This window comes from Mauremys reevesii, linkage group 12 (assembly GCF_016161935.1).
Source record: "Mauremys reevesii isolate NIE-2019 linkage group 12, ASM1616193v1, whole genome shotgun sequence".
Taxonomy (NCBI): Eukaryota; Metazoa; Chordata; order Testudines; family Geoemydidae; genus Mauremys; species Mauremys reevesii.
Window position 1 is genome coordinate 30,122,527 of NC_052634.1, and position 25,155 is coordinate 30,147,681.

At 56.1% G+C, this 25,155-nt stretch overlaps 1 protein-coding gene and 5 non-coding genes across 6 annotated transcripts in view; 3 read left to right on the top strand and 3 right to left on the bottom strand.

Annotated features, from left to right (window-relative positions):
* The window catches only part of LOC120375640 (zinc finger protein 850-like), a gene marked incomplete at its 3' end in the record, with an annotated part of 811,498 nt that overhangs the window by 148,753 nt on the left and 637,590 nt on the right, over window positions 1–25,155 (top strand). The window lies entirely within an intron of this gene.
* TRNAR-UCG lies at window positions 9,758–9,830 on the top strand. The gene has a single exon. It is a non-coding gene; the product is annotated as a tRNA-Arg (tRNA).
* Window positions 10,840–10,911, bottom strand: TRNAQ-CUG. The gene has a single exon. It is a non-coding gene; the product is annotated as a tRNA-Gln (tRNA).
* TRNAI-AAU lies at window positions 14,131–14,204 on the bottom strand. The gene has a single exon. It is a non-coding gene; the product is annotated as a tRNA-Ile (tRNA).
* TRNAA-UGC lies at window positions 14,317–14,389 on the top strand. Its single transcript has one exon. It is a non-coding gene; the product is annotated as a tRNA-Ala (tRNA).
* TRNAI-AAU lies at window positions 16,953–17,026 on the bottom strand. The gene has a single exon. It is a non-coding gene; the product is annotated as a tRNA-Ile (tRNA).

Below are 25,155 nucleotides of genomic sequence, written 5' to 3' on the forward strand. Positions count from 1 at the left end.
GACAGCCCCTCTGTCCTTGCAGCCTGGAGGAATAAAGGCCTCTGGGCATAGAGCATGTTCCTCCCTTGCACACACACACAGACACACAGACACACACAAACACACAGAATATCCCTAAGGAATTAGAATCACCTGCTGCCTTCCCCTGTCCTGCTGGATCCCCAAATGAAGATGCTCTTCAGCCTAAACCCATGTCCCCTCTTTTCCCAGTGCCCCTCAGTCCCAACCCTCAGTCCCTCCTATGCTCACTGCTCCTCACTCCCAACCAAAGCCTGCTCCTCTTCACCCTTCTCCTCTGTCCCAACCCACAGCCCCCTCCTATTCCCAGTGCCCCTCAGTCCCAACCCACAGCCCCCTCCTATTCCCAGTGCCCCTCAGTCCCAACCCACAGGCCCCCCCTCCTCACACTGCTCCTCAATCCCAACCCACAGCTCCCTCCTTCCCTCCAGCAGCAGGTGCTTCAGACCCCCTCAGGAAGATTTTCTTGCAAGGTTTCGTGTATGAGTCTGCATGTGGGTTTTACAGTATGTTGGAAATAGGTTGGGTTGCTTGCCAAAATGATCACTTGTGGCTGGTGTTGGATTCCCAGTCTCCATGTTACAGGGGCAGGAGAAATAAAGGGCTGTTATCCTTGTTGTGTGAACCAAGGGCAGCACAACTGTGCTTGGCAGACCCTGATTGAGGGACTCACCCTCAGTTCAATAGCACTTGCTAGGCAGGGGACAGGGGTTCCAAAGCTGAGTGGGCTGGGGCTATGTCCACACTGCAATGAAACACCCATGGCTGCTCTGTGCCAGTGCAGGCTCCCAGGCTAGGGCCATGGGGTGGTAAATTTGCAGTGTAGACATCTCAGCTCAAGCTCAATATTGGGCTCTGGGAGCCCTCAAGGTTAGGAGGTAGTTTAGCAAGTGAAAAAGATAAACTGGCAGTGGAGTATTACCCTGGACTTGACAGCATTTCTCCATTGGTCTGTGTGCTTTGGGGCAGGGACAATAACACATCCTGCTGCATCTGTTATTTCAAAGGGCGGTTTAGGATTTTCATTCTCACACATGGTGCATGAAGCAGGACTCAACCCTCAGTGCAAACTAAATGAGCTGCCCACAGGTTCTGGCAGCCACAATGAGCATTTAGTGTGAGAGCCCAGAGCTGCCCCTGTCCCAGAGGGAGGGGGGTCATCTGTGACAGGCTGGACCACTGACCTATCAGCTCTTAACTCTCAGTAATTCCATTATCAGTGCCTGTGAGTGTAATTGAAACAACCATATTGGGCTGGACCAAAGGCCCATTTAGTTCTCTGACAGCTGCCAATACCAGGTGCTCCAAGAGGTACTCAACAAGGCACCACCTGGAGTTGAACCCAGGATCTCTTGTTTACAAGACAGGTGCTTTAACCAGCTAAGCCATGGTGCCCGCTTGTGGCTCAAGGACACTCTCTGCCCACACCTGACTCCCTGCCATCCCCACTGGGGCCTGAAAAGCTTTGCTTGTGTTGGATTCTGCAAAGCAGAGGAGCAGGTGAGGTTTTCCTTGCAAGCTGTGTGTGTGTGTGTGTGAATCTTTGGCCAGGTCTGCACTACAAAGTTATTTCAGCATCATTATATTGCTCAGGTGTGTGAAAAACACACTATGCTCCCTCGGTCAGCAGCTTTTGGCTGGTGCACACACTGCAATGCCACGTCTGGCGACAAAATAAAACCACCTCGACAAGAGGCCTAGAGCTTTGTGCCAAACTGTCAGTGTAAATGCTGCTGGTCATTATATCACCATAACTGGTCTCCACCAGTATCCCACCATGAACTCGCCTGCCCTGCATTCCTGCTACAGAGGCCGGACCTCTCTCCTTTCATAGCTCCAGAAAGTTCTGACAGCTGAGCCGCTATCTACACCGGGATTAGGTTGATAGAACTGCATTGCCAGCCTAAGTAATGTAATTACACCAACCTAATTTCCTAGTGTAGACCTGTCCAAAGAATCGCACACACATACCTTGGGAGCAAAACTTCACCTGCTCCTCTGCTTTACAGAAGCCAAACACGAGCAACACTTGTAAGGGCCCAGTGGGGATTGGCAGAGAGTCAGGTGTGAGCAAACATGCTGCTTTAAGTAACAGCAGGTACCATGGCTTGGCTGGTTAAAGCACTGTGACGTTATTGATATAAATTGGGACCATATAGAACATGGGTTGCAACCAAGGTCCTGCAGTGGCACCAAATCTTAGATAAAGGGGGTCATCTAAGGTGTCTAAGACCAGATTATGGGTTGCTGGTTATAATTATGCTGTCTATATGTCTGTATCATTTGTAGTTAAAGTTATAAGTATTGGCTCTGTAATGTCTATAGTTTGTAATTCTGCTCTGCCTCTGGGAAGTGTCCCAGACAAGCTGATGTTAGCCCGGCATAGCTGGATTGATGGCCCATTAAAGGGCCATCGGCTACACAATTGACCCATGGAGAGAAGGCAGACACGCCTTGTGACTCAGCAAAGTATGCAGGGACTGGCCCATGTGACTCTAGGCTCCATTTTGCTGTAAATTCCCACAGTGAAGACAAAGGGATTCTTACACCTGGAAAAGTCTATATAAGGCCAATGCCTCATCTCCATCTTGTCTTCAATCCTGCTTCTGACCTCTGGAGGGACTTTGCTACAAACTGAAGCTCTACACCAGGGACTGAGGACCCATCCCAGCGGGGGATGCATTCCAGAGACTTAAATTGAACCTGCAGTTTATTCCATCACTGCTGCAAGCCTGAACTAAGAACTTTGCCATTACTGTATGTAATTGATTGCATTTAACCAATTCTACCTCTCATCTCTACCTTTTTCCCTTTGTAAATAAACCTTTAGATTTTAGATTCTAAAGGACTGGCAACAGCGTGATTTGTGGGTAAGATCTGATGTGTATATTGACCTGGGTCTGGGGCTTGGTCCTTTGGGATTGAGAGAACCTTTTTCTTTTATTGGGGTGTTGGTTTTCATAACCATTCATCCCCAGGACGAGTGCACTGGTGGTGATACTGGGAGACTGGAGTGTCTAAGGAAATTGCTTGTGTGACTTGTGGTTAGCCAGTGGGGTGAGACCAAAGTCCTTTTTGCCTGGCTGGTTTGGTTTGCCTTAGAGGTGGAAAAACCCCAGCCTAGGGCTGTGACTGCCCTGTTTAAGCAATTGGTCCTGATTTGGCACTCTCAGTTGGGTCCCGCCAGAATCGCTCTGTCACAAGCACCTGTTTTGTAAACAAGAGATCCTGGGTTCAACTCCCGGTGGTACCTTAAAGACTGGCTTTTGGAGCACCTGGTATTGGCTACTGTCAGAAGACAAGATTCAGAGCTAGATGAACCTATGGTTTAAATTACACTCGCAGTCACTGATAAAGAGTTACTGAAAGTTTGGGTGTTAAGAGCTGATAGGTCAGTGGTCCAGTACCCTCAATGTGGTTTTAGCTGGAAACACACCTGGAGGACAAAGACTCAACTGAACTGATTCAGAAGAGAATAATAACAATAATACTTTCAAACCAAAGTCCCCAAACAGATTAGTACTGGTTTTTCAGTTTGGGGAATTTTTTTTCCCAGTCAGACCTTGCCAAGGGAAGCAGGGAGAAAATGTTTGAGTTGCCTCCTTCAGAACAGCTTGGCCTAGACCTTGCCAAGGGAAGCAGGGAGAAAATGTTTGAGTTGCCTCCTTCAGAACAGCTTGGCCTAGACACTAGCTCTGGTTCACTGCTCTGGCCTTGCTCGGGTTGAGGGTATTTTAATAATTTGGGCAGGTCCCAGGGTGTTTGGAGGAGATGACGAGGATGTTACCTTTTGAGATATAAATTAAGAAATACAGGACTAGAGAATTTTTCTTTTTTTAAGAAATCTGGGATTTAGACATTTTATTTAAAGCAAGAGAGTTCTGAGTTTCTGAGAAGGTTTTTGTTTGCAAGAAGCAACATCATACCAAACGGGGACATGGTTGTCTACAAAGGAGGAGTAATGACTAAATGCATCCGATGAGGATGCGATTTGTACCCATGCATGCAGAGCACAATGGACTAGCAGTCCATCACCTTAACCACTCAGCCACCTCATCAGAACTATCAAGGAAAAGACAGGAGGAGAAATCTAATGTCAGCAGAGATAGGGACAATAAGGAGTTTTTAAATACTAAGCGGAAGCAGAGGCTGAATGAGCTCCCCCTTCACATCTAGTGAGGAACTGGGGGAAAGACTTCAGGAACAGACCGTGTTTGCACAGACACACCTACTCTGCCTAGCTATGCAGCATGATGGGGCCGCTTTCCCAAAATGACCAGTTTTGGCTGGTGGCAGGTTACAAATCACTTTAGGATTGAGTGGAATGAAATGTTATTATCCTTCCTGCATGAGTGAAGGGCAGCAGAACATACCTAGTCGGTCCTGATGGAGGGGTAGGTAGGTGAGGAATAGCTTTCACTGGACTGCATAGAAGTGATTGAGAACGTCATCCTAAAACAGTGGTCCCCAAACATTTCACACTGTGCCCTCTTATCCAGTTGGGGGAGGGCAAAACCAGAGCTTGAGGGATTCAGCCCTGGGTTGTGGGGCTCAGACTTTTGGCTTCAGCCCCAGGCCCCAACAAGTCTAATGCCAGCCTTGGTGACCCCATTAAAACAGGGTTATGACCCACTTTGGGGTCCTGACTCACAGTTTGAGAACCACTGCTCTGTGCTGAGGGGAGAGAGTTTTCCTGGGGGTGTAGTTAATCCACTTCCCCAAGAGGTGGCAGCTATGTCAGTGGGAGAAGCTATATCGGTGGGTGTGCAAGCTGTGGTGTTTGCCACATTTAAGAAGTTTAATCAAACCCCATTTTTAAAACCACTTCTGGTCTGGGAATGGCAAAGGATCTCGAGGAAGCAGGGTCTGTCCTTCAAAGTCTTGGAGATCATGAGTCCATGGTCATGGGGGTATAGCTTAGTGGTACAGTGCTTGATGGTAGATCAAGTGATCCTTGATTCAAGCCCCAGTGTTCTCTTATAACCTTCTTTCTTTTTTTTAAAAAAAGGAAAACATTTTCATTTCCATTCTTCATTATGTTCAGGAGCTCCACTATACAGGGGTGCTTGATATGAATGTAAACACTCAACATTTCACTGTCCAAATGCACAAAAACCTAGCAAAGCTGTCCATCAGCTGAAATCAGTTCCAATCCTCTAACTGTCTAGTTTATGTTTTCATCAATTAAACAAAGGTATCATAGGAATGTACATTTGAAGATCCCTCTTCTCCAGGAGCTGTGCTGTGCAGAAGAACAAGAGCCACATCCAGCTACAGTTCAGGAGTCTGATGACCAAAGAGCCAATAAATGTTCTGAGGGATGGAGAAAAATGCCTTCTAGTGAGCTCAACCTGTTTCGCTTAGCAAAAGAAGATTGAAAGGTGACTTCATTGAAGTGTTGAAGGGCCTTCATGGAGAGGAAGGTTGGGTATTAAAGGGCTCTTGAATCTAGGAGAGAAAGGCATAACAAGACCCAGTGGCTGGAAGGTGAAAAGAGACAAATTCATATTACAACTAAGGCACAAATATTCAACAGCGAGGATGATTCACCACAGGAACAATCTACCAAGGAAAGTGGTGGATTCGCCATCTCCTGATGTCATTTCATGAAGACTAGCTGCCTTTCTGGAATGTGTTTGCCCCAAAAGTAGCTCTTGTGTCATACAGGAGGCCTGTGATATGCACGGGGGTCAGATTAGATGCTCTAATGGTCGCTTCTGGCCATAAAGTCGACTAATTTCTGAAAAACTGAGTGTAGCATTGGGAGCAGCGTCTGATGTTTTCCTGTCTAGCCGGCTTGCTGCCTAGAACGAACGCTCCTTGAGTGGGGTGATCCACAGGGAGTAGCTCAAACCTCCAAAGTGCCTGGCCAGGGGCAGGACATTAGCACAGCAAGGGAGGGGTGTGGCAGTGACATCACAAAGGCCTTTTGCAGGACCTCAGACTATTGGTCAAAGGTGGTGGGGAGGTGGTGACCTCACAGAGAGATGCTGACATCAGCCAGGCAGGACAGGGGCGAGGGGCCAGGGAAACCTCAGAGACCCCTGTGGCTTTGCTTCAGCAAGTCTCCTTCTCCAGGTCTCTCTTTGAGGACTGAGAAAGTATTCGGATCGCTTGAGCTCAGGAGTTCTGGGCTGCAGGGGGCTGTGCCAATCGGGTGTCTGCACTAAGTTCGGCATCAATATGGTGATCCCAGGGGAGCTTGGGGTCCCCAGGTTGCCTAAGGAGGGGTGAACCGGCCCAGGTCGGAAATGGAGAAGGTCAAAACTCCCATGCTGATCAGTAGTGGGATCACACCTGTGAATAGTCCCTGCAGCGTAGCCTGGGTGAGACACAGTCTCTTTTTATACAGACACCCCCTGCAGAGCCTGCAGGGGGGGACGGGAGCGCCCACACGCTGGGGATTCTGACTTGGGGGGAGGGACGCACCCAAGCAACACGGATCTTGAAAAGAGGAACAGAGACACCCACAGATCCTGGATGGGGGCAGGCAGGGGAAACCACACATGGGAGCTAGTTCATGGGGTGGGGGACAGAGACACCCACCAGAGTTCCTGGATGGGAGCACCCACATGATGGGGATCTTGAACTGGGAGCAGGGAAGCACCATGTACCAGAGGTTCTGAAGGGGGAACAGGGACACCCACACACCAGGTGTCTTGCAGCAAGAGCTGCGGTCTTCATTTACACCTGGCAGTGATGGGGATTTAACCAATTCCTGCGCAGAACTTGTTCCACTAGATAATTAGCCTCACGGTTAAAAAATGGTAATTTCCAGTTGGCGTTTTGTGACATTGACTGCAAACCAAGGGGGTCGTGTTCAACCTTTGTCTGGTGAATTAAAGAACCCTTTAAAATCAGATATTCCCCCCTCTGGGAATTTTTAAAACTGTGTATTTAAAATCAGTGACTAAATCCCCTCTTAACCTCCAGTCAATGAAATCAATTGAGTTTCTTCAATCTCTCGCTGTAGACAGAAGAGACCAATGCACATTTTCCTTGTTTTTAAAGGCAATATTCTGATCTTTCCAAGGGATCTTCTGCTTCAGCTGTCAGTTTGGGGAAGGATTTGGCTTCCTGGGCTATAATCTGCCCGCTGGGTTATAATCTGCGGTCTGAAGGGTCAAATTTAGATGAGGCCGTTAGTGCTGCCCCCGTGTGGCCGGAGATGGGAGCTCACAAGCAGAGTTGAAAGCTGGAGCTGGAACGGACCTGGCTGGACACGTGGGGCACGAAGCCTCTCACGTGGGATCCTCGCTGTGCAGCAGGAGGCGGAGGGAAGCTGGTTGTCAGGGCTCAGGGCCATGGGCGCCAACTTATATGGGCTCGTGGAGCTAAAGCCCCAAGAATATTCAAAATCAGGGGCTCTGCTCCACCAATATTTGGAGCTAGGTTTTGCCCCTTTAAATCCCAGCCGCGGCTGGGAATCAGAGGCTCTGGGCTGCCTGCAACCGCGGGGAGCCCAGAGCCCTTTAAATCTCAGCCGGGGCTGGGAATCGGAGGGCTCTGGGCTGCCTACAAGCGCGGGGAGCCCAGAGCCCTTTAAATCCCAGCCGCAGCCGGGATGGATGGAGCCATATGGAAATATTGGGGAGGGGCGGGGCTGGGAGCCAGGACTCCTGGGTTCCCCCCAGCTCTGGGAGGGGGGGGCGAGGGGTAGAGTGGGGAGGGCTGGGGTGCCTGCTGCCCTCACGGCGACCAGCAGAGCCCCCCCTGCAGCTTGTCTCCCCCCCACCACCCACGCGCTGGGTGTGCTGGTGCCTGGAGCCGCCCCTGGTTCCAGCCCCTCTGCCCAGGCAGCTCCCCCAGCCTGACACACACACACAGCCCCTGCCCCCGCCCCCCCCCCGGGCTCCGCAGCCCCGAGGGGGGCCCCCGGCTGAGTGGGAATCAGAACCCCGAAATTACCCTGGGACCAGCATGATCTGCTTCCGCCCTGCCCTGCTCCGCATGTATTCGGAGTGACTCAGTTTCCCTGTCCCAACATGTGTCCTGCCCTGTGTCTCTTCTCCTCCCCAGTTCCCCCCAAACCAGCCCATTTCCCCTGCTCCCCGGGCTGGGTCTCTGCCAACCCCCCTTCTCCCCTCCTGCCTCCAATATCTCCCTGCCCCTACAGGTCTATAGGGCTGGATCCCTCCCTCCCCCCTTCTCCCCTCATTTCCTGCCTCTGGGGGGGTCTATGGAGATTGGTCTCTCCTCCGCCATCCCCTCCCCTGCCCCCAATATCCCTCTTGGGCTCTATGGGGCTGGGTCTCTCTCCCTGCCCCTGTGCTCCCCCCTGCACAACATGGCCTGAGAGTGACTCAGTTTCCCTGGACCAACATTTCACCCCCCCCACACCCTCACCCCACATGTCTCTTATCTCCCCCAGCTCCCTCCACCCCACCCCATTTCCCCTGCACCCCAGGCTGGGTCTCTGTCAACACCCTCTCCTCTCCTCCTGACCCCAATATCCCCTGCCCCTATGGGTCTATGGGGCTGGGTCTCTCCCTTCTTCCCTCATCCCCTCCCCCAATATCTCCCTGCCCCTATGGGTCTATGGGGCTGGGTCTCTCCCTTCTCCCCTCATCCCCTTCCCCAATATCTCCCTGCCCCTATGGGTCTATGGGGCTGGGTCTCTCCCTCCCCTTTCTTCCCCATCCCCTCCCCCAATATCTCTCTGCCCCTATGGATCTATGGGGCTGTCCCTCCCCCCATCTTCCCTCATCCCCTCCCCCAATATCTCCCTGCCCCAGGCTGTGACGTGCTATGACGTGTCCTGGGGCTGTGACGTGTGCTGGGGCCAGGGCCGGCTCCAGGGTTTTTGACACCCCAAGCGGCAGGGGAAAAAAAAAAAGCCATGATAGTGATCGGCGGCAGCTCCACCGCGCCGCCTTCTTCGGCGGCAATTTGGTGGCAGGTCCTTCCCTCCGAGAGGGACCGAGGGACCCGCTGCCAAAGAGCCCGACGTGCCGCCCCTTCCCCTCGGCCGCCCCAAGAGCCAGGCAGCCCCCACTGCAGCAGCTCCCCACCCCAGCTCACCTCCGCTCCACCTTCTCCCCTGAGCTCGCCGGCGTCGCTCCACTTCTCCCACCTCCCAGGCTTGCGGTGCCAATCAGCTGTTTAGTGCCGCAAGCCTGGGAGGGGAGGAGAATTAGAGCGGGGGCGGCGTGCTCAGGGGAGAAGGCAGAGCAGAGGTGAGCTGGGACAGGGAGCGGTTCCCCTGCAGGCCCCGCCCCCGTTACTTGCTGTGGGCAGCCCTCCCCCCGCACCTCCCAGCCCCCTGCCCCAGCTCACCTCCACTCCACTGCCCACCCTGAGTGCGATTTTTGGTGCCCCCAACCACTTGGCACCCTGGGCGGCCGACTAGTTTGCCTAGTGCTTGCACCGACCCTGGCCACTGCCTGTCAGCAGGATTCCTCCTCCTCAGTGAGACTAAATCTCCACACCTAGACAGCCAGTCCATCCGCTGCACCCCAATCCCCCATGCCTGAGCCTCCCTGCCAAAGCCCTGCACCTGGCTCCAGGGAATTGTCTCACATCTCGCTGGGAACTCGACTTCTTGTGCCCAGAGAGTCTCGGCCCCCCTCAGTAGCTGACCTGAGAAACACAGTGTCTGCAAAAGCAGCAAAGAGTCGTGTGGCACCTTATAGACTAACAGACGTACTGGAGCATGAGCTTTCGTGGGTGAATCCCCACTTCGTCGGATGCGTCAGTGTCGCCTTTTCCAAAGAAGTGCCTGGAGGGCCTTTTCCTGTGTGACCACGTGGCCTAATGGATAAGGCGCCTGACTTCGGATCAGGAGATTGAGGGTTCGAGTCCCTTCGTGGTTGTGATTGTGCAATTTTACTTTTGGGCTGAAAGTCCTGCTCCCTTCAGGGCTGGAACCTCTTCTTGGCCGCTCAGGCCAATGCTCTGGCTTCAGCTAGAGCCCCGGGAAGGAGTTGGGGGTTGGGTGTCACAAAGGCTGGGGCATGAGCCCCAGGTGCTTCCAGTCTCGCCTTTGCCCTTCCTGACTTGCCAAAGAAACTGGGCGGCTGCCCGGGCTAGAGTGTGGAGCAGTTTCCCTCTTCCAAGTGTGCCCCTGTCCCTGTGCTGGAGGGTACTTGCTACATAGCGTCTTGGGAGCCTGGGTTTCTCTGCTTCTCGCCAGCTGGGGAAAAGCCTCTTGGGGTAAAATCTCCTGCCCCACTGCCAAAGTGAGCACCTTGAGTGGGAACGGTAAGAGGCGCCACCAGGGGCCTGGCCCTGCTTTCCTACCATCTTCTGATGTTGGCCACTGAGCATCAGCAGCTGCCTCGCATGCTGATCTGTGGGTGGTCTTCAGTGGGGGTTTGGCATGGCAGGGAGCAGGCTGGCTGGGTGTTTTTGTGCCTGTCTGAAGGCCACACATAGGCATGGTCCTGCCCTCCTCTGGCCCTGACCTCGGTTGCTCTGTAGCTTTTAAGCCTTCCCTTGGAGCTGTCAGCACCAGATGCCTCTGCTCCAGGTGCCCAGAGGAGGAGAGGTGCTGGGCTCCCGCCTGGGAAGCCTGGCCCCGGCCCTGCTTCCTTTAAATGCCATGTGGGCAAGAGGAAGAGCTGCAGCTGCAGGGACCAAAGTTGTGGGCATCAGGTGAAGCAGCAAGAAACCCAACGTCAGGTCAACCCGCAGGAATCTCTAGCCAGACTGTTAAGTTCTAGGACCCCACCCTCTAGCGGCCCAGCTGGACCAGAGACCCATCGCCAATGGGCACCAGTGACCCAGGAGGAGGAGAAAAAAAATCACCCTAGCTCAGCCAGGGAGAGGGTAACCAAGCATGTTGAGCTCCAGGGCTTTGCAGCAAATCAACATATCTCCAGGAGGTCCCACTGAGATTTGAACTCAGATTCCAGGATTCAGAGCCCTGAGTGCTGCCCATTACACCATGGGACCTGCTGCTGTTCTGTTTTCTAGACCCCTGTGACTCTCAGCTGGCTGGTTTGCACTCTGCACTAATTGCTTCCCACCAGCGGCTTCCTCTCACAGGACTCTCTCTCTCCTCCTCCAGTGACTGTGGTCCTGCTTTACCAGATCCGCGGGTCCTGCCCTGAGTCCCTGCATCCCCCTGCTTTGTCTCCGTTCCCTGCAGGCTGCAAAAATGTCAGGGGAGGCCGCCCCTCCCTTCACTCGATGCTCCCGCTCAAATCGGCCAGCTGCAGCCTCATCTCCTGGAACTCGGGCAGCTGTCGCTTGATCCGGTCGTACAGTCACACGCTGACTGGCTCCCCAGCCTGGATGCTCTTGTGGAAATCCCACAGGCGACGCTGCAGGACTTGGCGCTGTTGGTTTCTTTAATGTTGTGGTGTTTCCCCAGCCGCCGGAACAAAGCCCCCAACTCCTCCCTCACCGACTCCCACCAATCCCCCTGGTTGCCACAGAACCCTCTGATGCTTTCCCGTTCTGCCAGCACCGCCAGGCCTTGCCCCCCTGCTCCTTTATCTTGCAAGCTCTGGATGTTCAGCTTCACTATCCTCTGCCCTGGGTCAGGGACAGGGGCAGCTCCAGGCACCAGCGCAGCAAGCTGCGGGGGGTGGCCTGCCGATCGCTGTGAGGGTGCAGTCAGGCTGCCTTCAGGAGGTCCCCTGGTAATGCGGAGTAGGTGGCATGCCTGCGGGAGCTCTGCCAGTCCCGCAGCTTCAGCGGCAATTCAGTGGTGGTTACGCCGAAGGCACGGGACCGGCAGACCTCCCGCAGGCATGCCGCCGAATCCGCCTTACCAGAGGACCTCCCGCAGGCATGCCGCCGAATCCGCCTTACCAGAGGACCTCCAGCAGGTGTTGGGATAGATCTGTATTACATTATATACTAATGTTAGATGTGTAGAAAGTGTGACTAGAAAGGAGCAGTGTGACGGTGCTGCCCGTGGGAGCCAGCTGAGGTCACTCAATCAGGTGAACTGCAAACAAAACGGGGCAGACACACCCCAAACGCTGGTGGTTATTCTAATACTTAGATTTACCAACCAGCACAAAACAGCTTCTGTAGCACCTCACTGGTCACTTAGAAGTCCAAACCACACAGTTCCCTTAAAGTGCCCAGCCTCAGGCCTCCGTCCAGACACACACATCAGATATGATGATGATTCCTGAAAATCTGATCTCATCATATAAAAGAAAAGGTTCTTCCAATCCCAAAGGATCAGCCACATACCCAGGTTCAATTATAACTTAGATCTTACCCAAAATACATGCTTATGGCCAATTCTTATCAACTAAGCTAAAATTTATTAAAAAAGAAAAGAGAGAGAGAGAGTGTTGGTTAAAAGATCAATATACAGACAGACTTGAATTCAATTCTTGAGGTTCAGATGCATAGCACAGATGAGCTTGTAGTTGCCAAAAGTCCTTTTAGAAATAGTCCAGAGGTGATAGTCCAATGTCCATATTCAGGGTGACTCCAGTCAATGACTCGGGATCTCAATCCTTATGGCTTAAGGTTTCCCCGTCTTAAATCCCAAAGCAGATCTGAGATGAAGCAGGATCATGTCCCAGGGTTCTTATATATTTCCAGCAGCCTTTCAGCCTGAGAAAACAACAGGCTTAACTCCTTCTCCCAAACATCCCTGGCAATTAGCACAGGGTAATTTACCCATTAAACAGTTCAGATACAGGTTAGCAGAACCTTCAAAGAGACACAGAGACAATAATACTATTTCACTCAAGTATCATCATAAATATTAATATTCCTTTTTTGATCTTTGAATTAAAACTACAGCAATAGACAAGACTTGTTTGCTGACATCACAAGCCCTTAGCAAACATCTCCCCTTCAACCTCTAACAATGCAGACTTGCATTTCAAAGATCTGTTCATTTACAGATCTTCCTAACCAGTCCTTAAGGTTCACCCATGGGTCAGGTCAGTGGGTGAGGTGAGTTAATTAACTCTTTCTGGCCCTGTCACCTTTCAATGAAATATTATATTATACTCATAACGTCACAGGAGGTCAGGAATAGGACAGCAGGGGGTGAGGGGCACCAGCAGAGCTGTGAGTCTGGAGGTCAGGACTGGGATGGCAGGGGCTGCGGGTCGGGAGTGAGGGGCACTGTCAGAGCTGGAGGGAACGCAGGGCGCTGAGGGACGGAAGTGAGGGGCACCAGCAGAACTGTGAGTCTGGAGGTCAGGACTGTATGACTCTGGCAGGGTGGCCATTTAGAAATCTTTTTCCTTGCTTTTCTTTTTCGCCTGGCCCCAGCGTTAGGACCGTTTGGGTGTTTCAGTGTGTGTGTTTTCCCATATGGAGGCATTTGGAAGTTTGGAATGGGAGCCGAAAGAGGAGTCTTTTTCACAAGCAAGTTGGCTTTCTGCACAGGTAGGGCCCTTGGCCGTAAAGCTTAGCTCCGTCAGTGCGTCTGCATGGGGTTCCTCCAGTGCCTCAAGAGCCCGTGCTAAACTCTCGGTGTGGGGCGTTTGGCTTCCGCCAGTCAGAGTGCCGTGCCTGCGTCTTCCCAGGGCCGGCTCCCGTGAGGGGCGCATAACTTGGGAGGAAAGGGGTAGAAGAGAAAGCAAGTGAAGCTGACTTGGAGTGGTGGTGCCCCTGGGCGGAGTGGTCCTCCTGCTCCTTCCTGTCGGAGGGGTGGGCTCGAGTGTGGGCTTGGGGGGTCTGGTTGTGGGCGGTGGGAGGATGGTGTCCAGGGAAGTCCCAAAGGTCACCCTGCGCCGGCGGAGTTTGAAGCCTCTCCCCTAGGTTGGGGTGCCGAGTATTAAGCCTTCCTCTGTGGCTTGGGCTGGGGAGCGTGATCCGGCATCGGGTCCATTTGGGTGGAGCTGTCGGTCGGCAAGAATTCGGGCCATCAGGTCAACCCTCTGTGGATAATGGGGGCGAGCCGGCAGGCCTGTGATTTTGGCTTCGCGGGCGGGCAGCTCAAGCCTGGCCTCCTATGAGCCTGGAAGGCAGCCAGCCGGGCTCACCCGTCTCCTCCCCGGGCCCAAGTTCCTTTCAGGCAGCAGGTGGAGCGAGGAGCCCAGGGAGGGGAGACCAAAGAGGTGTCCGGAGCCTCGTCCTGCCTGGTGCCCAGCAGGGCTCTTGCCCGCTCCCGGCCCACCTGGTTTTGGCCTCTGCCACCCCTAGCAGTCAGCCAAAAGAGCAGAAGCCACCCTCTCCCTCCTGCAGTGGCCAGCATAGGGCTTGAACCCATGACCTTGGCGTTATTAGCACCACGCTCTAACCAGCTGAGCTAGCCGGCCTATGGGAAGCCCGCTCTTGCCTGACCCTTTTGGAAGGAGTCACCGGCTGGCGCGGGGAATGATGTGGCCTCCGTTATCGAATGGATGGATGAAGACGCCATCTGCCAAGATAGGGGAATTAGCTCAAGTGGTAGAGCGCTTGCTTTGCATGCAAGAGGCAGCGGGATCAATGCCCGCATTCTCCAGCGGCAAGGCAGCCACGGGATCTTCTCTTGCCCTTCTTTTAGAAGCCATGGACAGTCAGCCGGCTCAGCTCCTCCAGTGGCCTCCATCCCTCTCCCCGCTTGGCCTCCCAAAAAGCCAGCCCTTGCGGAGCACAAAGCTCTTCCTCCCCGGCCCTTCTCCCCCTTGCGCTGACTGGGAGGCTGGAGACAGCTGGGGGAAGTTAGCTCAAATGGAAGAGCAGGGGAGAAGTAGTCAGACCCAGACAAACATTCTCCAGCCTGCTCTGCTCTGCTTTGCTCTGCTGGGCTGGGCTCTAGTGGGGGACCTGCACCTTTCTTTCTGAGCTCTCACTGGAGCACAATCCCTTTCCTCCTCCCTCCCTGCTAGTCTACGCCAAGCTCATTGGCCGGGAGGGAGAGCCACTCAAATACAGAATTACTCACATCCCAGGGGTCCATGAAGGGAATGAGGAGATGGGCGGGGTGGCATGCGATACCAGCTCAGCTGAGACCGTGAGACCTCGCAGCCTCCTGATCTCAGGCAGCATGGCAGCCGTGGAGCAGAGCAGAGCACACAGACAGCTTGGAGACAGCCAAAGCGGGGAAGGGCTGCGTTGGTCTGGAAGAGGGAGTCGGTGGCTGTCTAGCCTGGCGGAGGCAGGGTCGTTTTGCTGTATGCTGGGCCAGAGGCCAGGGAGTCTGCTAGAGTTGCTGAGCTGGGCCTGCTCCTGGCTTTGCTTGGGTTAGAGGAAAGTGGTGAAGATAGGAACGGCCCTCCTGGGTGAGACCGATGGTCCATCTAGGCCACTATCCCGTCTTCTGACAGTAACCGATGCCAGGCGCTTCAGAGGCAATGGCCAGAGCAGGCAATCGTCAAGTGATCTATCCCTGCGTTGTCTTCTGAAGTTTGGTGCTTGTATCAGGGGCTAACTCTCAGCCCAGACACACTCCAGGGAGGGAGCGTTGGTGTTTGTGCCGAGGAGCGTGGCTGGGACTCGGACCCCCTTCCCCAGCTCTGGGTAGCACGCCCCCCTTCCCCCCATTTCAGGCTGTGTTCTGCTTAAGGCCACAGAGCCCTTGCCTTTTTTTGCCCGGTGCCTGAGAGTCAGACCAGCTGCGGGGAATTAGCTCAAGTGGCAGAGCGCTCGCTTTGCATGCGAGAGGTAGTGAAGGACGCCGCCCGCATTCTCCGAGCCTGTCGACTAAGGGCTCCTGATGAGCCTGGTGGACGGGAGAGCCGGCCATCTGACTTTTGGCTTGGCTGCCCATAGCGGTCAGGCCGAAAAATCAAAAGCCACCCTCCCCAGGCCCACAGCCACCCAGGGGCTCCTCTGCACCATCTTGCCTCCACGAGTGCCACACTCTGACCAGCTGAACCAGGCAAGCCACGGGAAGCGTCTCAAGGTCTTCCCCTGGTGTGGGCTTGGATGCGAAAAGCACCTGGCCGTTCATCAGCTGTTGCAAGAAGTGTGCAGAGTAGGAGTAGCGATGGGGCTGTAGCTTTCCACAGCATCTCAATTTGGGCAGCTTTCCATTCCCCTTTTCTGTGTAATGTCCCTCCCATGGGTTTCACTTGCAGAGCTGTACGACTCTGGCAGGGTGGCCATTTAGAAATCTTTTCCTTGCTTTTCTTTTTCGCCTGGCCCCAGCGTTAGGACCGTTTGGGTGTTTCAGTGTGTGTGTTTTCCCATTTGGAGGCATTTGGAAGTTTGGAAGGGGAGCCGAAAGAGGAGTCTTTTTCACAAGCAAGTTGGCTTTCTGCACAGGTAGGGCCCTTGGCCGTAAAGCTTAGCTCCGTCAGTGTGTCTGCATGGGGTTCCTCCAGTGCCTCAAGAGCCCGTGCAAAACTCTCGGTGTGGGCGTTTGGCTTGCGCCAGTCAGAGTGCCGTGCCTGCGTCTTCCCACGGCCGGCTCCCGTGAGGGGCGCATAACTTGGGAGGAAAGGGGTAGAAGAGAAAGCAAGTGAAGCTGACTTGGAGTGGTGGTGCCCCTGGGAGGAGTGGTCCTCCTGCTCCTTCCTGTTGGAGGGGTGGGCTCGAGTGTGGACTTGGGGGGTCTGGCTGTGGGCGGTGGGAGGATGGTGTCCAGGGAAGTCCCAAAGGTCACCCTGCGCCGGGGGAGTGTGAAGCCTCTCCCCTAGGTTGGGGTGCCGAGTATTAAGCCTTCCTCTGTGGCTTGGGCTGGGGAGCGTGATCTGGCATCGGGTCCATTTGGGTGGAGCTGTCGGCCGGCAAGAATTCGGGCCATCAGGTCAACCCTCTGTGGACAATGGGGGCAAGCCGGCAGGCCTGCGATTTTGGCTTCGCAGGCGGGCAGCTCAAGCCTGGCCTCCTATGAGCCTGGAAGGCAGCCGGCCGGGCTCACCCGTCTCCTCCCCAGTCCCAAGTTCCTTTCAGGCAGCAGGTGGAGCGAGGAGCCCAGGGAGGGGAGCCCAAGGAGGTGTCCGGAGCCTCGTCCTGCCCGGCGCCTGCGCCTGCGCCCAGCAGGGCTCTTGCCTGCTCCCGGCCCACCTGGTTTTGGCCTCTGCCACCCCTAGCAGTCAGCCAAAAGAGCAGAAGTCACTTTCTCCCTCCTACACCCAGAGTGGCCAGCATGGGGCTTGAACCCATGACCTTGGCGTTATTAGCACCACGCTCTAACCAGCTGAGCTAGCCGGCCTATGGGAAGCCCGCTCTTGCCTGACCCTTTTGGAAGGAGTCACCGGCTGGCGCGGGGAATGATGTGGCCTCCATTATCGAATGGATGGATCAAGACACAGCCTGCCAAGGTAGGGGAATTAGCTCAAGTGGTAGAGTGCTCGCTTCGCATGCGAGAGGCAGCGGGATCAATGCCTGCATTCTCCAGCGGCAAGACAGCTGCAGGACCTTCTCTTGCCCTCCCTTTTGAAGGGAATGAGGAGATGGGCGGGGTGGCACGCGATACCAGCTCAGCTGAGACCTCGCAGCCTCCTGATCTCAGGCAGCATGGCAGCCGTGGAGCAGAGCAGAGCACGCAGACAGCTTGGAGACAGCCAAAGCGGGGAAGGGCTGCGTTGTTCTGGAAGAGGGAGTCGGTGGCTGTCTATCCTGGCGGAGGCAGGGTGGTTTTGCTGTATGCTGGGCCAGGGGCCAGGGAGTCTGCTAGAGTTGCTGAGCTGGGCCTGCTCCTGGCTTTGCTTGGGTTAGAGGAAAGTGGTGAAGATAAGAACGGCCCTCCTGGGTGAGACCGATGGTCCATCTAGGCCACTATCCCGTCTTCTGACAGTAACCGATGCCAGGCGCTTCAGAGGCAATGGCCAGAGCAGGCAATCGTCAAGTGATCAATCCCTGCGTTGTCTTCTGAAGTTTGGTGCTTGTTTCAGGGGCTAACTCTCAGCCCAGACACACTCTAGGGAGGAAGCGTTTGTGTTTGTGCCGAGGAGCGTGGCTGGGACTCGGACCCCCTTCCCCAGCTCTGGGTAGCACCCCCCCCTCCCCATTTCAGGCTGTGTTCTGCTTAAGGCCACAGTGCCCTTGCCTTTTTTTGCCCGGTGCCTGAGAGTCAGGCCAGCTGCGGGGAATTAGCTCAAGCGGCAGAGCGCTCGCTTTGCATGCGAGAGGTAGTGGGGGGACGCTGCCCGCATTCTCCGAGCCTGTCGACTAAGGGCTCCTGATGAGCGTGGTGGACGGGAGAGCCGGCCATCTGACTTTTGGCCTTGCTGCCCGTAGCGGTCAGGCCGAAAAATCAAAAGCCATCCTCCCCAGGCCCACAGCCACCCAGGGGCTCCTCTGCACCAGGGCCGGCTTTAGGAAGCGCGGGGCTTGTACTCACCGGGTGGTGCTCCGAGTCCTCGGCGGCAGGTCCTTCACTCACTCCAGGTCTTTGGCGGCACTGAAGGACCCGCCGCCGAAGTGCCGCCGAAGACCCAGAGCGCCGCCAGGTGAGTAAAATTTAAAAAGGCGCCTCTAGCCAGGGAAGGGATTCTCACTGGACGTGCGGCCCTCTTAGGCGCGGGGCCCGATTCGGAGGAATTGGTGGAATAGGCCTAAAGCCGGCCCTGCTCTGCACCATCTTGCCTGAGCGAGTGGAAGTGGAGCCTGGAACTGAGCTGAGGCGCTGAGGGTTATTTGCTCTGCGCGCTTCACACGGAGGTAAAAACATGGGGCACAGATCTTTGAGCACAACCCTTGTCCTGAGGAATGGAGGGGGCTGCACAAAGAGAGACCGGCTCTCCCTGCCGGGGCTGCAGCGGCTCTTCACAGGGTCAGTCCCACTGGCAATTCGTACCAGAGTTTTGAAAGCCTCCTTTTCTGGCCTGGTTCCCCTCTCTTTAGGGAGACTGGCGGCCCCAAACTTCCCAGAAACCATCATAGTGAGGCCAACCTGAGCACAGACACCTGCTCAGCACCCCGGGGTGCAGCCCTGAACTCCGGCAATCAGCTACACTCAGCTGCCCACCCAACAAGCTTTACATGCAGGAGCCTTCATGCCCCGTGTGTTCAGGTCCCTCCCAGCGCCAGCTTCAAACTCCGCTGCTCAGTTCTAAGCTTTGGCCACACGGGGGCAGCCTGGAGCTCAGCCAACGCCTCCCGTTGCTGGTTGCGTTTCCCGCTCCTCGTGGCAGGTTCACACCCCGCAGGCAGATCTCTGAATCGGAGCCGAACCATTCCCCAAATCCAGCGCTTTAGCAGCAGCTTTGCTAGGAAAGCGCTGACGTCCCCAAGTAAAGTAAGAGCCAGAGCGCTGTGTCCAGGATCTTCTATCGGGCCCCTCACCGTGGTGTCTGTCAGGCGCAAGGAGAAACCAGGGAAATGTTTTCATGGCGTTTAAGGGCAGAAGGGGCCATTAGCTCAGCTAGTCTGACCCCCGAATAACACAGAATTACACCATGACACGTATTGATCCCACAGACCTTAGACAGATCAAAGCGTTTCAGCCTCAGGAAGGAGGCTAAACTGGGTGCCAGAGGCAGTGAACAAGGGGCCCCCAAGGCAATGGCAGGGAACTGACGAGGTGAAATATGCCCAGATGATCCCAGCAGGCGACCCACCCCCATGCCACAGATGTGGGAGTCCCTGTTCCTCCTGCCCTTAAGAATCTCTGGTGTTAAGTGGGTCCCCCCAGTTCCCCAGATAAGAATCCTCCATGTGGTTTCCCTGGCTTCACCTCCAAATAAGAACATTGTGTGGAGGGAGTGGGAGGAAGGTTGTCTGGCAGATCTGTAAAGGGGGACTGTGTCTCCCTGTCTGGCCCAGGCTCCTGGGAGGAAGTGATCTCAGTGTGTCTGGCTGTCTCCATTCGTCCCACCCATAAGAATCCCTGGTGTGTGGGTGCACCCTAGACCAGTTAGGATCTCGGGTGGGTGGGTGTCTCTCTCCCGCTAGTCAGGATCTCTGGGGCATGGCTGTATAAAAAGAGACTTTGACTCACCCAGGCTGGGCTGCCATCATGGAACAGACCAGGTCCTTCTGTGGAGGGTTTGCATTCCTCCAAGGACGTGATCTCAGTGTGTGTGGGTGTCCCTGTCCCTTCAACCCTTAACAATCCCTGGTGCGTGGGTGCGCTGGGCCCCATTACAATCCCCTCTGTCTTACCCATGAGGGATCCGGTGGCTGTGGGTGTTCTCCACACTACCGGGGGTGTCTGGTTCCCCTGTCCCTCCTGGTTAATAGTGGAGTGTGTGGGTGTCCCCCCGCCCGTTAAGGATCTGTGTTGTGTGGATGCCCCCGTTCTTCTCATTAAGAATGGTGCAACGGAGCATATGGGTGTGTCCCCCACCCCATGAACTAGCTCCCGTGTGTGGTTCCCCTGCCCCCATCCAGGCTCTGTGGTGTGTGGGTGTCTCTATTCCCCTTTTCAAGATCCGTGTGCAGGGGGGCGTCCCTCCCCCCAAGTCAGAATCCCCAGCATGTGGGTGCTCCCATCCCCCCCTCCAGGCTCTGCGGGGGGGGGGGGTCTTAAAAGAGACCATGTCTCACTGTCTTGCCCAGGCTACACTGCAGGGGGTATTCACCGGTGCGATCCCACTACTGATCAGCATGGGAGTTTTGACCTGCTCTGTTTCTAACCTGGGCCGGTTCACCCCTCCTTAGGCAACCTGGGGACCCTAAGCTCCCCCGGGATCACCGTATTGATGCTGAACTTAGTGTGGACACCCGATCGGCACAGCCCCCTGCAGCCCAGAACTCCTGAGCTCAAGCGATCCGCCGGCCTCAGCCTCCCCAGGCGCTGGGATCACAGGCACCAGCCACAGAGCCCAGTTTGTTTTGCAGCCTGGCAGCTGGAGCTTTAAACTCTGCTTGTGAGCTCTGAGCCTTGGCCAGACGGGGACAGCCTGGAACTGGGAAATGCTCCTGGTTCCCCCCGCCCCCGTCTCATGTCGAGCTGCAGGCACCGCTGTCCTCCCAGGTAAGATCCTGGATGTTTCGGTGCCCCCTTCCCCCGCCCAGGTGTCCGGGTACCTCTCCCCCCCCATACAGAATCCTGGGTGTGTGGGTGTCCGTCCCTCTGCAGAGGATCCCGGAGTGTGGATGCCCTTGTCCCTCTCTAGAAGATCCTGGGTGTGTGGGTGCCACTCTCCCCCCCCCCAGAAGATCTCTGGTGGGTGGGTCCCCAGGGTGTGAGCGCTCCCATTCCCCGATACAGGCTGGGGGAGGGGGGGGGTATAACTGGCTCTCCCTGTCCTGCCCAGGCGGTGCTACAGGAGCTGTTCACAGGGGCAGCAACCCCACTGTCACCCTGCAGCTTTAACCTGCTCCAGGGGTGACCTGCTTCACCCTCCTGTGGGAGCCTGGGGACCCCGAACTTCCCAGAGTCACCTGATTGATGCTGAGCTTAGCACAGACACCGGCTTAGCATGGCAGGGTGCAGCCCTGACCATAGGCGGCAGGTTTGTATAATTTTTGGTGGGGCCCAAAATGGTGGTGCCCCCCCCACTCCCGCCCTGTAAGCCGATATAAAATGAAGCTACAACACGTCAGTACCACAAGATTACAAGGTTGGAGAAGGGGTAGGGGGTTCCAGGGGCCAGTCAAGGGACAAGGAGCAGGGGGGGTTGGATGGGGCAGAGGTTTGAAGGGGCAGTCAGGGGACAGGCAGCAACTGGATAGGCATGGGAGTCCAGGGGGTTTATCAGGGGACAGGTAGGGGTGGGGTCCTGGGGGAAGTTGGGTGGGGTCTCAGGAGGGGGCAGTTGGGGACAAGGAGAAGGGAGGCTTAGATAGGGGCTGGGGTCCCAAGGCAGTTAGGGGCAGTTGTCTCAGGAGTGGGTAACGGGGACAAGGACCAGTGGTGCTTAGATAGGGGTGGGGTCCCGGGGCAGTTGGGGCAGGGGTCTGGGGAGGGGGCAATCAGCGGCCAGGGCTGGGATTCAAAGGGCTCTGAGCTGCTGGCAGCCGCGGGGAGCCCTGAGCCCTTTAAATCCCAGCCGCCGCGGCTGGGATTCAAAGGGCTCGGGGCTCTCTGCCCCTGCGGGCAGCCCAGAGCCCGCCGATTCCCAGCCCCGGCGGGGCTTTAAAGGGCTCTGGGCTCCCGCGGTTGCAGGCAGCCCAGAGCCCTCTGATTCCCGGCCGCGGCTGGGATTTAAAGGCTCTGGGTTCCCGCAGCGGGCAGCCCAGAGCCCTCCGATTCCCAGTCGCGGCTGAGATTTAAAGGGCTCTGGGCTCCCTGCAGCAGCGGGCAGCCCAGAGCCCTCTGATTCCCAGCCGTGGCTGAGATTTAAAGGGCTCTGGGCTCCCCGCGGTTGCAGGCAGCCCAGAGCCCTCTGATTCCCGGCCGCGGCTGGGATTTAAAGGGCTCTGGGCTCCCTGCAGCAGCGGGCAGCCCAGAGCCCTCTGATTCCCAGCCGCGGCTGGGATTTAAAGGGGCAAAACCTAGCTCCAAATATTGGTGGAGCAGAGCCCCTGATTTTGAATATTCCTGGGGCTTTAGCTCCACGAGCCCATATAAGTTGGCGCCCATGGCCCTGACCCCTGACAACCAGCTTCCCTCCGCCTCCTGCTGCACAGCGAGGATCCCACGCGAGAGCCTTTGTGCCCCACGTGTCCAGCCAGGTCCGTTCCAGCTCCAGCTTTCAACTCTGCTTGTGAGCTCCCATCTCCGGCCACACGGGGGCAGCACTAACGGCCTCATCTAAAATTGACCCTTCAGACTGCAGATTATAACCCAGCGGGCAGATTATAGCCCAGGAAGCCAAATCCTTCCCCAAACTGACAGCTGAAGCAGAAGATCCCCTTGGAAAGATCAGGAATTTTGCCTTTAAAAACAAGGAAAATGTGCATTGGTCTCTTCTGTCTACAGCGAGAGATTGAAGAAGCTCAATTGATTTCATTGACTGGAGGTTAAAAGGGGATTTAGTCACTGTTTTTAAATACACAGTTTTAAAAATTCCCAGAGGGGGGAATATCTGATTTTAAAGGATTCTTTAATTCACCAGACAAAGGTTGAACATGACCCCCTTGGTTTGCAGTCAATGTCACAAAACGCCAACTGGAAATGACCATTTTTTAACCGTGAGGCTAATTATCTAGTGGAACAAGTTCTGTGCAGGAATTGGTTAAATCCCCATCACTGCCCTGTGTAAATCAAGACCGCAGCTCTTGCTGCAAGACACCTGGTGTGTGGGTGTCCCTGTTCCCCCTTCAGAACCTCTGGTACATGGTGCTTCCCTCCTCCCAGTTCAAGATCCCCATCATGTGGGTGCTCCCATCCAGGATCTCTGGTGGGTGTCTCTGTCCCCCACCCCATGAACTAGCTCCAGTGTGTGGTTTCCCCTGCCTGCCCCCATCCGGGATCTGTGGGTGTCTCTGTTCCCCTTTTCAAGATCCGTGTTGCTTGGGTGCGTCCCTCACCCCAAGTCAGAATCCCAAGCATGGGGGTGCTCCCATTCCCCCATCCAGGCTCTGCGGGGGGGGGGTGTCTGTATAAAAAGAGACCATGTCTCACTGTCTTGCCCAGGCTACGCTGCAGGGACTATTCACAGGTGTGATCCCACTACTGATCAGCATGGGAGTTTTGACCTGCTCCATTTCCGACCTGGGGCGGTTCACCCCTCCTTAGGCAACCTGGGGACCCCAAGCTTCCCCAGGATCACCATATTGATGCTGAACTTAGTGCGGACACCCGATCAGCACAGCCCCCTGCAGCCCAGAACTCCTGAGCTCAAGCGATCCGCCGGCCTCAGCCTCCCCAGGAGCTGGGATCACAGGCACCAGCCACAGAGCCCGGCTTGTTCTGCAGCCTGGCAGCTGGAGCTTTAAACTCTGCTTGTGAGCGCTGTGCCTTGGCCAGACGGGGACAGCCTGGAACTGGGAAATGCTCCTGCTCCCCCCGCCCACGTCTCATGTCGAGCTGCAGGCGCCGCTGTCCTCTGATGTAAGATCCCGGATGTTTCGGTGCCCCCCATCCCCTGTCCAGGAGCCCAGGTGTCCGGGTACCTCTGCCCCCCATACAGAATCCTGGCTGTGTGGGTGTCCGTCCCTCTGCAGAGGATACCGGAGCGTGGATGCCCTTGTCCCCCCCTACAAGATCCTGAGTGTGTGGGTGCCACTCTCCCCCCCTAGAAGATCTCGGGTGCGTGGGTGGGTGCCCCTGTTTGCCCTTACAGCATCCCTGGTGCACGGGGGCCTCCCTCCATCCCAACTCAGGGGCCCCAGGGTGTGAGCGCTCCCATCCCCCGATACAGGCTGGGGCGGGGGAGGGGTATAACTGGGTCTCCCTGTCCTGCCCATGCGGTGCTACAGCAGCTGTTCACAGGGGCAGCAACCTCACTGTCAACCTGCAGCTTTAACCTGCTCCAGGGGTGACCCATGCGAGTCGGGAGTGAGGGGCACCAGCAGAGCTGAGAGTCTGCAGGTCAGGACTGGGATAGCAGGGGCTGCGGGTCGGGAGTGAGGGGCACCGTCAGAGCTGGTTGACGCCTAAGGGGCTGCGGGTCGGGAGTGAGGGGCACTGGCAGCGCAGTAACTGGGGAGCTCAGCGGGAAATCCAGGGGGCTGCGGGTCGGGAGTGAGGGGCACCAGCAGAGCTCTTGGTCTGGAGATCAGGATTGGGATAGGAGGGGCTGCGGGTCAGGAGTGACGGGCACCACTAGAGCTGGGGGGAACCCAGGGGGCTGCGGGTCGGGAGTGAGGGGCACCGGTAGAGCTGAAGGAAGCCCAGGGGTCTGTGGGTCAGGAGTGAGGGGCACCAGCAGAGCTGTGAGTCTGGAGGTCAGGACTGGGATAGTAGGGGCTGCGGGTCGGGAGTGAGGGGCACCGGCAGCACAGTGACTGGGGAGCTCTGCGGGAAGCCCTGTCGCTGCAAGTCGGGAGTGAGGGGCACCAGCAGAGCTGTGGATCTGGAGATCAGGATTGGGATAGGAGGGGCTGCGGGTCGGGAGTGAGGGGCAGCTTCAGCACTGTGTGTCTGGCGGTCAGGACTGGGATTGCAGGGGCTGCGAGTTGGGAGTGAGGGGCACCGGCAGAGCAGGAGAGAGACCAGGGGGCTGCGGGTCGGGAGTGAGGGGCACCGTCAGAGCTGGTGGACGCCTAAGGGGCTGCGGGTCGGGAGTGAGGGGCACCATTAGAGCTGGGGGGAACCCAGGGGGCTGCGGGTCGGGAGTGAGGGGCACCAGCAGAGCTGTGAGTCTGGAGGTCAGGACTGGGATAGTAGGGGCTGCGGGTCGGGAGTGAGGGGCACCAGCAGCACAGTGACTGGGGAGCTCTGCGGGAAGCCCTGTCGCTGCAAGTCGGGAGTGAGGGGCACCAGCAGAGCTGTGGATCTGGAGATCAGGATTGGGATAGGAGGGGCTGCGGGTCGGGAGTGAGGGGCAGCAGCAGAACTGTGAGTCT